A 13,192-nucleotide genomic window follows, 5' to 3' on the forward strand; every position below is an offset into this window, starting at 1 on the left:
TCTCCTTGTGGCAGGCCGGGTGCCTGCAGGCTGACTCTGGTCGCCAGTTGAACGGTGCTTCCTCCAAAACATTGGTGCAGCTGGCTTCCGGGTTAAGCTGGCGGGTGATGAGCGGCACGCTTAGGCAAGTCATGTTTCGGAGGACGAATGATTCTACCTTCGCCTCTCCCGAGCCTGTTGGGGAGTTTCAGTGATGAGACAAGATCGACATTTTGCTAGAGGGTCAGAGTTGAATACCCCAGTCCTAGAGGGTCAGAGTTGAATACCCCAGTCCTAGAGGGTCAGAGTTGAATACCCCAGTCCTAGAGGGTCAGAGTTGAATACCCCAGTCCTAGAGGGTCTGTGTTGAATACCCCAGTCCTAGAGGGTCAGAGTTGAATACCCCAGTCCTAGAGGGTCAGAGTTGAATACCCCAGTCCTAGAGGGTCAGAGTTGAATACCCCAGTCCTAGAGGGTCAGAGTTGAATACCCCAGTCCTAGAGGGTCAGAGTTGAATACCCCAGTCCTAGAGGGTCAGAGTTGAATACCCCAGTCCTAGAGGGTCAGAGTTGAATACCCCAGTCCTAGAGGGTCAGAGTTGAATACCCCAGTCCTAGAGGGTCAGAGTTGAATACCCCAGTCCTAGAGGGTCAGAGTTGAATACCCCAGTCCTAGAGGGTCAGAGTTGAATACCCCAGTCCTAGAGGGTCAGAGTTGAATACCCCAGTCCTAGAGGGTCAGAGTTGAATACCCCAGTCCTAGAGGGTCAGAGTTGAATACCCCAGTCCTAGAGGGTCAGAGTTGAATACCCCAGTCCTAGAGGGTCAGAGTTGAATACCCCAGTCCTAGAGGGTCAGAGTTGAATACCCCAGTCCTAGAGGGTCAGAGTTGAATACCCCAGTCCTAGAGGGTCAGAGTTGAATACCCCAGTCCTAGAGGGTCAGAGTTGAATACCCCAGTCCTAGAGGGTCAGAGTTGAATACCCCAGTCCTAGAGGGTCAGAGTTGAATACCCCAGTCCTAGAGGGTCAGAGTTGAATACCCCAGTCCTAGAGGGTCAGAGTTGAATACCCCAGTCCTAGAGGGTCAGAGTTGAATACCCCAGTCCTAGAGGGTCAGAGTTGAATACCCCAGTCCTAGAGGGTCAGAGTTGAATACCCCAGTCCTAGAGGGTCAGAGTTGAATACCCCAGTCCTAGAGGGTCAGAGTTGAATACCCCAGTCCTAGAGGGTCAGAGTTGAATACCCCAGTCCTAGAGGGTCAGAGTTGAATACCCCAGTCCTAGAGGGTCAGAGTTGAATACCCCAGTCCCAGAGGGTCTGTGTTGAATACCCCAGTCCTAGAGGGTCAGAGTTGAATACCCCAGTCCTAGAGGGTCAGAGTTGAATACCCCAGTCCTAGAGGGTCAGAGTTGAATACCCCAGTCCTAGAGGGTCAGAGTTGAATACCCCAGTCCTAGAGGGTCAGAGTTGAATACCCCAGTCCTAGAGGGTCAGAGTTGAATACCCCAGTCCTAGAGAGGTCAGAGTTGAATACCCCAGTCCTAGAGGGTCAGAGTTGAAAACCCCAGTCCTAGAGGGTCTGTGTTGAATATCAAGGTCCTAGAGGGTCAGAGTTGAATACCCCAGTCCTAGAGGGTCAGAGTTGAATACCCCAGTCCTAGAGGGTCAGAGTTGAATACCCCAGTCCTAGAGGGTCTGTGTTGAATACCCCAGTCCTAGAGGATCAGAGTTGAATACCCCAGTCCTAGAGGGTCAGAGTTGAATACCCCAGTCCTAGAGGGTCAGAGTTGAATACCCCAGTCCTAGAGGGTCGGAGTTGAATACCCCAGTCCTAGAGGGTCGGAGTTGAATACCCCAGTCCTAGAGGGTCAGAGTTGAATACCCCAGTCCTAGAGGGTCAGAGTTGAATACCCCAGTCCTAGAGGGTCAGAGTTGAATACCCCAGTCCTAGAGGGTCAGAGTTGAATACCCCAGTCCTAGAGGGTCAGAGTTGAATACCCCAGTCCTAGAGGGTCAGAGTTGAATACCCCAGTCCTAGAGGGTCAGAGTTGAATACCCCAGTCCTAGAGGGTCAGAGTTGAATACCCCAGTCCTAGAGGGTCAGAGTTGAATACCCCAGTCCTAGAGGGTCAGAGTTGAATACCCCAGTCCTAGAGGGTCAGAGTTGAATACCCCAGTCCTAGAGGGTCAGAGTTGAATACCCCAGTCCTAGAGGGTCAGAGTTGAATATCCCCAGTCCTAGAGGGTCAGAGTTGAATACCCCAGTCCTAGAGGGTCAGAGTTGAATACCCCAGTCCTAGAGGGTCAGAGTTGAATACCCCAGTCCTAGAGGGTCAGAGTTGAATACCCCAGTCCTAGAGGGTCAGAGTTGAATACCCCAGTCCTAGAGGGTCAGAGTTGAATACCCCAGTCCTAGAGGGTCAGAGTTGAATACCCCAGTCCTAGAGGGTCAGAGTTGAATACCCCAGTCCTAGAGGGTCAGAGTTGAATACCCCAGTCCTAGAGGGTCAGAGTTGAATACCCCAGTCCTAGAGGGTCAGAGTTGAATACCCCAGTCCTAGAGGGTCAGAGTTGAATACCCCAGTCCTAGAGGGTCAGAGTTGAATACCCCAGTCCTAGAGGGTCAGAGTTGAATACCCCAGTCCTAGAGGGTCAGAGTTGAATACCCCAGTCCTAGAGGGTCAGAGTTGAATACCCCAGTCCTAGAGGGTCAGAGTTGAATACCCCAGTCCTAGAGGGTCAGAGTTGAATACCCCAGTCCTAGAGGGTCAGAGTTGAATACCCCAGTCCTAGAGGGTCAGTGTTGAATACCCCAGTCCTAGAGGGTCAGAGTTGAATACCCCAGTCCTAGAGGGTCAGAGTTGAATACCCCAGTCCTAGAGGGTCAGAGTTGAATACCCCAGTCCTAGAGGGTCAGAGTTGAATACCCCAGTCCTAGAGGGTCAGAGTTGAATACCCCAGTCCTAGAGGGTCAGAGTTGAATACCCCAGTCCTAGAGGGTCAGAGTTGAATACCCCAGTCCTAGAGGGTCAGAGTTGAATACCCCAGTCCTAGAGGGTCAGAGTTGAATACCCCAGTCCTAGAGGGTCAGAGTTGAATACCCCAGTCCTAGAGGGTCAGAGTTGAATACCCCAGTCCTAGAGGGTCAGAGTTGAATACCCCAGTCCTAGAGGGTCAGAGTTGAATACCCCAGTCCTAGAGGGTCAGAGTTGAATACCCCAGTCCTAGAGGGTCAGAGTTGAATACCCCAGTCCTAGAGGGTCGGAGTTGAATACCCCAGTCCTAGAGGGTCGGAGTTGAATACCCCAGTCCTAGAGGGTCGGAGTTGAATACCCCAGTCCTAGAGGGTCGGAGTTGAATACCCCAGTCCTAGAGGGTCGGAGTTGAATACCCCAGTCCTAGAGGGTCGGAGTTGAATACCCCAGTCCTAGAGGGTCGGAGTTGAATACCCCAGTCCTAGAGGGTCAGAGTTGAATACCCCAGTCCTAGAGGGTCAGAGTTGAATATCCCAGTCCTAGAGGGTCAGAGTTGAATTCCCCAGTCCTAGAGGGTCAGAGTTGAATACCCCAGTCCTAGAGGGTCAGAGTTGAATACCCCAGTCCTAGAGGGTCAGAGTTGAATACCCCAGTCCTAGAGGGTCTGTGTTGAATACCCCAGTCCTAGAGGGTCAGAGTTGAATACCCCAGTCCTAGAGGGTCAGAGTTGAATACCCCAGTCCTAGAGGGTTGTTTTATATGATACAGTCAGCTAGCTAGCTACACAGCCAGTGTTGTATATGATATAGTCAGCTAGCTAGCTACACAGCCAGTGTTTTATATGATACAGTCAGCTAGCTAGCTACACAGCCAGTGTTTTATATGATACAGTCAGCTAGCTAGCTACACAGCCGGTGTTTATATGATACAGTCAACTAGCTAGCAACACAGCCAGTGTTGTATATAACACAGTCAGCTAGCTAGCTACACAGCCAGTGTTGTATATGATACAGTCAGCTAGCTAGCTACACAGCCAGTGTTGTATATAACACAGTCAGCTAGCTAGCTACACAGCCAGTGTTGTATATAACACAGTCAGCTAGCTAGCAACACAGCCAGTGTTGTATATAACACAGTCAGCTAGCTAGCTACACAGCCAGTGTTTTATATGATACAGTCAGCTAGCTAGCTACACAGCCGGTGTTTATATGATACAGTCAACTAGCTAGCAACACAGCCAGTGTTGTATATAACACAGTCAGCTAGCTAGCTACACAGCCAGTGTTGTATATGATACAGTCAGCTAGCTAGCTACACAGCCAGTGTTGTATATAACACAGTCAGCTAGCTAGCTACACAGCCAGTGTTGTATATAACACAGTCAGCTAGCTAGCAACACAGCCAGTGTTGTATATAACACGGTCAGCTAGCTAGCAACACAGCCAGTGTTGTATATAACACGGTCAGCTAGCTAGCTACACAGCCAGTGTTGTATATAACACAGTCAGCTAGCTAGCAACACAGCCAGTGTTGTATATAACACGGTCAGCTAGCTAGCAACACAGCCAGTGTTGTATATAACACAGTCAGCTAGCTAGCTACTAATTAGCCATTGTTGCATTAAAAAGCAAGACAGTGGTCAACTAGCTAGCTACACAGCCAGTGTTTTATTATGAAGCACTTTGATGGTAGATGAAATCTAATAATATTCCTCTCGGGAATTAGAGAAGGATGAAATTACAATTGCGGGGAATATACTGTTTATCAAGTGGAATTATCAGATAACGTACTGTATATGATTAACTAGTGATTGCATTGTATTAACAAGGCTAAGGGAAGCATCTGAGCTTGTGGATTTGTTTGTTTATAACTTTAACCCTCTGGCTGTTGTACTGTTTATTGTTTATGTTATGATTGCAGGTGTATTTTATAGAAGCTTCTTGACTGATATGAAAAGCTCTCGTTAAGTTTATGTATGACGCAAACAGGTATCTGAGAAGTACTTAGATGAAAAAAGTACTGTAGCAGTTTGGTTTGCTATGAATGCACTAGTTCATAGGCTTGTCCACCTGTATAACCACAAATACCCCACCACAAAAATGTCAAAACGTACAGTACACAGCAGTCATTTCAACCATCAATTAACTTATATTGTATACAATTCACAGTAATATATATATATATGATAATATATATATATATGATTTAGACTAGACGATAATTCAGTTTGTCATAGGATGCATCCCTATTGGTACAAGGCCCCTATTTAACAATATGGGCTTTGGTCAAAAGTAGTGCTTTAGAGGAAATAAGGTGCATTTGGGACATACGGTACAGTACACATGGAGTTCAGTGTAATCAGCGCTGACAGTTCAGACCCAAGGAGATGCAGCTACTGTACACCTTGTTCATCTGAGGTTTAATACCGTTAGCAAATATTTGCGTGGTTATTGAGCCCCGGCTAGAGTCGGGATTAATCAGTCTTATTGTTCCCCACACAGGTCCACATCCCAAATGGCAAATGACACTAAGCCAGAGGCTGTGTTCCAAATGGCACCCCATTCCCTATGTAGTGCACTACTTTTAACCAGCCCTATGAGCCCTATGGGCACTAGTCAAAAATAGTGGACTACATAGGGAATAGGGTGCCATTTGAGGCTCACATATACACTCAGCATGGAGCTCACATATACACTCAGCATGGAGCTACTGCCACTAAACCAGTGCCATTTTAGACGAATCCTGGAATAAAGTTTACAGGACTTCCTGACAGATGGCTCCAAAAAGGTGATATTAACATCATTATAGACCAGCTACACGTACCATATGTAGAGTACTGTACCATATGTAGGGTACTGTACCGTGTGTAGAATACTGTACTGTATGTAGAGTACTGTACCATATGTAGAGTACTGTACCTTGTGAAGAGTACTGTACCATATGTAGAATACTGTACCATATGTAGAGTACTGTACCTTGTGTAGAGTACTGTACTGCATGTAGAGTACTGTACCATATGTAGAGTACTGTATGTAGAATACTGTACCGTGTGTAGAGTACTGTACCGTGTGTAGAATACCGTACCTTGTGTAGAGTACTATACTGTACATAGAGTACTGTACCATATGTAGAGTACTGTACCGTGTGTAGAATACTGTACTGCATGTACAGTACTGTGCTGTGTGTAGAATACTGTACCATATGTAGAGTACTGTGCTGTGTGTAGAGTAATGTACTGTATGTAGAGTACTGTGCTGTGTGTAGAATACTGTACTGCATGTAGAGTAGTGTACCGTGTGTAGAATACTGTACCATATGTAGAGTACTGTACTGCATGTAGAGTACTGTACCTTGTGTAGAGTACTGTACCGTGTGTAGAGTACTATACTGTATATAGAGTACTGTACCGTGTGTAGAGTACTATACCCTATGTAGAGTACTGTACCATATGTAGAGTACTGTACTGCATGTAGAGTACTATACTGTATGTAGAGTACTGTACCATATGTAGAATACTGTACTCTGTGTAGCGTACTATTCTGTATATAGAGTACTGTACCATATGTAGAATACTGTGCTGTGTGTAGAATACTGTACCGTGTGTAGAGTACTATACAGTATATAGAGTACTATACTGTATATAGAGTACTGTACCGTATGTAGAATACTGTGCTGTGTGTAGAATACTGTACCGTGTGTAGAATACTGTACCGTGTGTAGAATACTGTACAGTATATAGAGTACTATACTGTATATAGAGTACTATACTGTATATAGAGTACTGTACCGTGTGTAGAATACTGTACCGTGTGTAGAATACTGTACAGTATATAGAGTACTATACTGTATATAGAGTACTATACTGTATATAGAATACTGTACCGTGTGTAGAATACTGTACCGTGTGTAGAATACTGTACAGTATATAGAGTACTATACTGTATATAGAGTACTATACTGTATATAGAGTACTGTACCTTGTGTTAATTAACTATGATCTGTCAAACACTCTGCTGCAGGCAGGGCTGTTCCAAGTGCAGATCCTGAGTGTGGGGGTGAACAGAATTCATCCCAAAGGACACCCTATTCCCTACATAGTGCACTACTGTTGACCAGAGACCACAGGTCCCACACACCATATATATATATAAGGAAGAGGATGCCCTTTGGGACAGAGCCTTAGTGAACCCTGTGTCATGTGTCACGATAGCAGAGGTGTTATGACTTATTAATGCCTACCTCTCAGGACTTCCTGGTGTCAAGAGAAGGTCAAGATGGCAGGTGTTTCTATTCTGACACATTTGGGGATACGTCCTAAATTGCACCCTATTCCCTATATATATATAGTTCACTACTTTTGACCAGGGCCCATAAGGCCCGTTTAGTACACTACTTTGCATATGGAATAGGGTGACATTTGGGACGTAGAGACTTTAGACTGGAGAGGTTTTCTGATTGGAAACACTGTAGCGTACAGAATATGTATAGCTGTTTATCTGATGACATATGATTAGATCGACTTTAAATCACAAAAGTGACTGAGTAGGCTAACTGTTCGTGAGAATGGGCTTCTGAGGAGTTTAGCATGAGTGTCGGCACTTATTTTTCCCTTTATTTAACTAGGCAAGTCAGTTAATTAAGAACAAATTCTTATTTACAGTGACGGTGTCACGATTGTCGTAAGGAGAGGACCAAAACACAGCGGGAATATGTACACTCATCTTCTTTTATTACGGACAAAGAAGGAAAAACCCAAAACAAACACGTACACAACAACACACCGCCGCATAACAGGCCGATATGGCACAAAGCTATACACAGCACAATCTCCCACAAACTAACAGGTGAAAACAGGCGACCTAAGTATGACTCTCAATCAGCAACAACGATGTACAGCTGTTCCTGATTGAGAGCCACACCAGGCCAACACAGAAATACAAAACTAGAACAGCCCCTTAGAAATACAAACACAAGAACATACCCAACACCCCGGAACACATAAATCAAATACCCCTCTAGAATACACACACGCCCCCGAACCACCTAAATCAACTACCCCCTCTACATCGACACTTACACCAATAAACCCCAGAAACACTCTACACAAAATATCCCTCTTATCTAAACACATACACAAAACCATGAAAACAAATACCCTCTGCCACGTCCTGACCAAACTATAATAACAAATACCCTCTGCCACGTCCTGACCAAACTACAATAACAAATACCCTCTGCCACGTCCTGACCAAACTACAATAACAAATACCCTCTGCCACGTCCTGACCAAACTATAATAACAAATACCCTCTGCCACGTCCTGACCAAACTACAATAACAAATACCCTCTGCCACGTCCTGACCAAACTACAATAACAAATACCCTCTGCCACGTCCTGACCAAACTACAATAACAAATAACCCCTGCCACGTCCTGACCAAACTATAATAACAAATACCCCCTGCCACGTCCTGACCAAACTACAATAACAAATACCCTCTGCCACGTCCTGACCAAACTACAATAACAAATACCCTCTGCCACGTCCTGACCAAACTACAATAACAAATACCCTCTGCCACGTCCTGACCAAACTATAATAACAAATACCCTCTGCCACGTCCTGACCAAACTACAATAACAAATACCCTCTGCCACGTCCTGACCAAACTACAATAACAAATAGACCCCTTTACTGGTCAGGACGTGACAGACGGCCTACCACAGACGACGCTGGGCCAATTGTGCGCCCCCCTATGGGACTCCCAATCACAACCAGATGTGATGCAGCCTGGATTTAAACCAGAGATGCAGTGCCTTAGACCGCTGCACCACTCTGGAGCCAAAATCCACTTGGGAGGTCAGTGGAGGGGATGTGAGTTAAAAAAATGCAAATACAAAAATATATATGTATAAAAATAAAACAAAATAGCAATTATACAACAACTATACAAATAATAACAAAATATATATATATATATTAAAAAAATTCAATTATACAACTATAAAAATAATAACATTTAAAAAATATATATATATATAAATAAAAAATAAATAATAGTAATACATAATAACATTTAAATATATAGTAATACATAATAACATTTTAAAAATATATATATATATATATATTTCCTACATATAGAACATTTGTGGGCAGAACTGAAAAAGCGTGTGCGAGCAAGGAGGCCTACAAACCTGACTCAGTTACACCAGCTCTGTCAGGTGGATTAAGCCAAAATTCACCCAACTTATTGTGGGAAGCTTGTGGAAGGCTACCTGAAACGTTTGACCCAAGTTCAACTATTTAAAGGCAATGCTACCAAATACTAATTGAGTGCATGTAAACTTCTGACCCACTGGGAATGTGATGAAAAATAAAAGCTGAAATAAATCATTCTCTCTACTATTATTCTGACATTTCAGATTCTTAAAGTAAAGTGGTGATCCTAACTGACGTAAGACAGGGAATATTTACTAGGATTAAATGTCAGGAACTTTGTTTAAACATATTTGGCTACGTTATATGTAAACTTCCGACTTAAACTGTATATATGTATATATATACACACGTGTGTATGTGTTCCTTCTCTATTATAGACTTCAGATAAAAATAGAAAGTCTTAAAGCTCCATGATTGTGTATTGAAACCATGAAAACGAGGTGTTGAGAGAGTGTTTAACTGTAAACCCCCAGTGTACTGGTTATGATACACAGAAGATGTTTAAAAACAATGGAAATACTATCAAACACCAAAAGTGGTTCTTCAATTTGAATATTGTTGTTTTTAGGAGCTTTTTCTGGTATTTCAGTGCATGTAAAAGACAGCATCAAAACACTAAAACAAGTTTTGTTTTGCGTGATGTGTCTCATACAATAAAATGGTTAAGAAATGAAAATGGTTTATTGCCTAAATAATGTTTGATGAAAGGGGCCTGTGGAGAATATGTTCTGTGGATTTCCATTTCAACGCTTCATTTAGACGGATTAGAAACAGGACGAGACAGAGACAGAGTGAAAGGCGAAAGCAGGAATTGAACCGCTGACCTCTGTGGCGGTAAGATAGTATATTTCATTGGCATTTTACACATTTAACCACACAGCCACGCCGTGAAAAATTATTACATGGTGAATTGAAATTTAATACAAATGTAAGAATAAACATAATACAATTCATGCAAGTCGTTTCAATTATTTGTTTTTTTTAACCAAAAAATGTAGGAATAAATGCAATTTAATACTCAACATGTAAGTACGCTGGACAAAAATATAAGTGCAACGTGTAAAGTGAAATAAAAGATTGCAGAAATATTCCATACGCACAAAAAAGCTTATTTCTATGAAATGTTGTGCGCAAATATGTTTACATTAAATGTTTTACCATCCCCGTTAGTGAGCATTTCTCCTTTGCCAAGATACCTGACAGGTGTGGTATTGATGAAGCGCAGCGTGTGTATCGTTCCACATTTTCTTTATTAAACTGTGAAACTATGAAATAAATACAAATAAACTGAATGAACACAACAAACCGTGACGAACCGTTACAACATACACTTACTCAAAAACAATCTCCCACAAACCCATGTGGGAAAAACCATTACTTAAGTATGATCTCCAATTAGAGACAATGATGACCAGCTTCCTCTAATTGGAGAGCATCCCAAAAAAAGCCCAACATAGAAATACAAAAACTAGAACATAACAACATAGAAAATCTAAACTAGAAAAAAAACTGTCACGCCCTGACCTACTCTACCATAGAAAATAACAGCTTTCTATGGTCAGGACGTGACAGGTATATCAACAAGCTGATTAAACATCATGATCATTACACAGCAGGTGCACCTTGTGCTGGGGGACAATAAAAGGCCACTATAAAATGTGCAGTTTTGTCACACTACACAATGCCACAGATGTCTCAAGTCTTGATGAAGCGTGCATATTGGCATGCTGACTGCAGGAATGTCCACCAGAGCTGTTGCCAGGGAATGAAATGTTCATTTTACCATAAGCCACCTCCAACGTCGTTTTTGAGAATTTGGCAGTACGTCCAACCGGCCTCACAACCGTAGACCACGTGTAACCACGCCAACCCAGGACCTCCACATCCGGCTTCTTCACCTTCGGGATCGTCTGAGACCAGCCACCCGGACAACTGATGAAACTGAGGAGTATTTCTGTCTGTAATAAAGCCCTTTTGTGGAGAAAATCTCATTCTGATTGGCTGGGCCTGACTCCCCAGTGGGTGGACCTGGCTCCCAAGTGGGTGGGCCAATGCCCCCCCAGGCCCACCCATGTCTGCGCCCCTGCCCAGTCATATGAAATCCCTAGATTAGGGCCTAATTAATTTATTTAAATTGACTGATTTCCTAGAATGAACTGTAACTCAGTACAATCATTGAAATTGTTGCATGTTGCGTATGTATTTTTGTTCAGTATATATTATGATGATAACAAAAGATAGAGAAAATTGAGTGATTAAACACTTGAAGTTTTCATCTCCTTGCAAATCTAACTTCCTGTATCTCAGGCCCTGAAACAAGGATATGCATAATCTTGGTACCATTTGAAAGGAAAAACTTTGAAGTTTGTGGAAATGTGAATGTAACGTAGGAGAATATAAAACAACAGATCTGGTAAAAGATAATACAAAGAATAAACCAACTGTACTTTGTATTTGTTTTGTAACTTCATCTCTGAAATGCAAGAGAAAGGCCATCATGTATTATTCCAGCCCAGCTGCAATTTATATTCTGGCCACTAGATGGCAGCAATGTATGTGCAAAGTTTTAGACTGATCCAATGAATCATTGCATTTCTGCATTTCTGTTAAACAAATTGTATCCAGACTGCCCAAATGTGACAAAATTGTGCACTCTCCTCAAACAATAGCATGGTATTCTTTCAATGTAATAGCTACTGTAAATTGGACAGTGCAGTTAGATTCACAAGAATGTAAGCTTTCTGCCAATGTCAGATATGTCTATGTCCTGCGAAAATGGTCTTGTTACTTACAACCTCATGATAATCGCATTTGCCTACGTTAGCTCAACGTCCCACAGGGGACACAGCGATCCTGAAGAAGTTTTTAAGCAGCTTGTTGTACCATGAGGTGTAATGAACCATGATTAATGGATATCAAAACCGTCAGACAAAAACCTCTAGTTATTGCTGGTGAATTGACCACTGTGCTCAACAACGCCTGCAAAAATGGGTTAAACTGGCAAATGATCAGACACATAAATCAATGTTGAACATTAAAATACTCCAGGAGAAGTGACCTAATTCTGCACTAGAAATGGATTGAAAAAAAGAAGAGTGTGTTTAACATTTTTCGGTTGTGTTCCCAGGACCTGGGAAGGTGTTGCACAAAACCTGATTTAGTGGTGTTACAACACACCATGTAACGTTTCAAAACATCTCAGGAAAACACATTTCAATTATTTACTACTTCCTGTCTGTCTATTCCCTGCTACTTCCTGTCTGTCTATTCCCTGCTACTTCCTGTCTGTCTCTTCCCTGCTAGTCCTGTCTGTCTCTACCCTGCTACTCCTGTCTGTCTCTTCCCTGTTACTTCCTGCCTGTCTCTTCCCTGCTACTCCTGTCTGTCTCTTCCCTGCTACTTCCTGTCTGTCTCTTCCCTGCTACTTCCTGTCTGTCTCTTCCTTGCTACTTCCTGTCTGTCTCTTCCCTGCTACTCCTGTCTGTCTCTTCCCTGCTACTTCCTGTCTGTCTCTTCCCTGCTACTCCTGTCTGTCTCTTCCTTGCTACTTCCTGTCTGTCTCTTCCCTGCTACTTCCTGTCTGTCTCTTCCCTGCTACTTCCTGTCTGTCTCTTCCCTGCTACTCCTGTCTGTCTCTTCCTTGCTACTTCCTGTCTGTCTCTTCCCTGCTACTTCCTGTCTGTCTCTTCCCTGCTAGTCCTGTCTGTCTCTACTCTGCTACTTCCTGCCTGTCTCTTCTCTGCTATTCCTCTCTGTTTTATTGTACTATAATCACAGCTAGCGCTGTCTGTGAAACCACTGTGTGTCCCAAATGACACCCTATTCCCTAATATGTGGTGCACTGTAGCTGAAGTATGGTGTTCTTTGTGATGCAGACACTGTGTTAATTGAAATAGCAGCGTATTTACCATATAAATCTCTATAGTCACATCGAGGATGATCTTCTCTTCAGCATGTAATTAAAGACCTGATTGGTGTGATGCTGCAACTCAGGCTTCTTCAGCTTTGCTGTA

This window comes from Salmo salar, chromosome 29, assembly GCF_965601325.2.
Source record: "Salmo salar chromosome 29, fSalSal1, whole genome shotgun sequence".
NCBI lineage: Eukaryota > Metazoa > Chordata > Actinopteri > Salmoniformes > Salmonidae > Salmo > Salmo salar.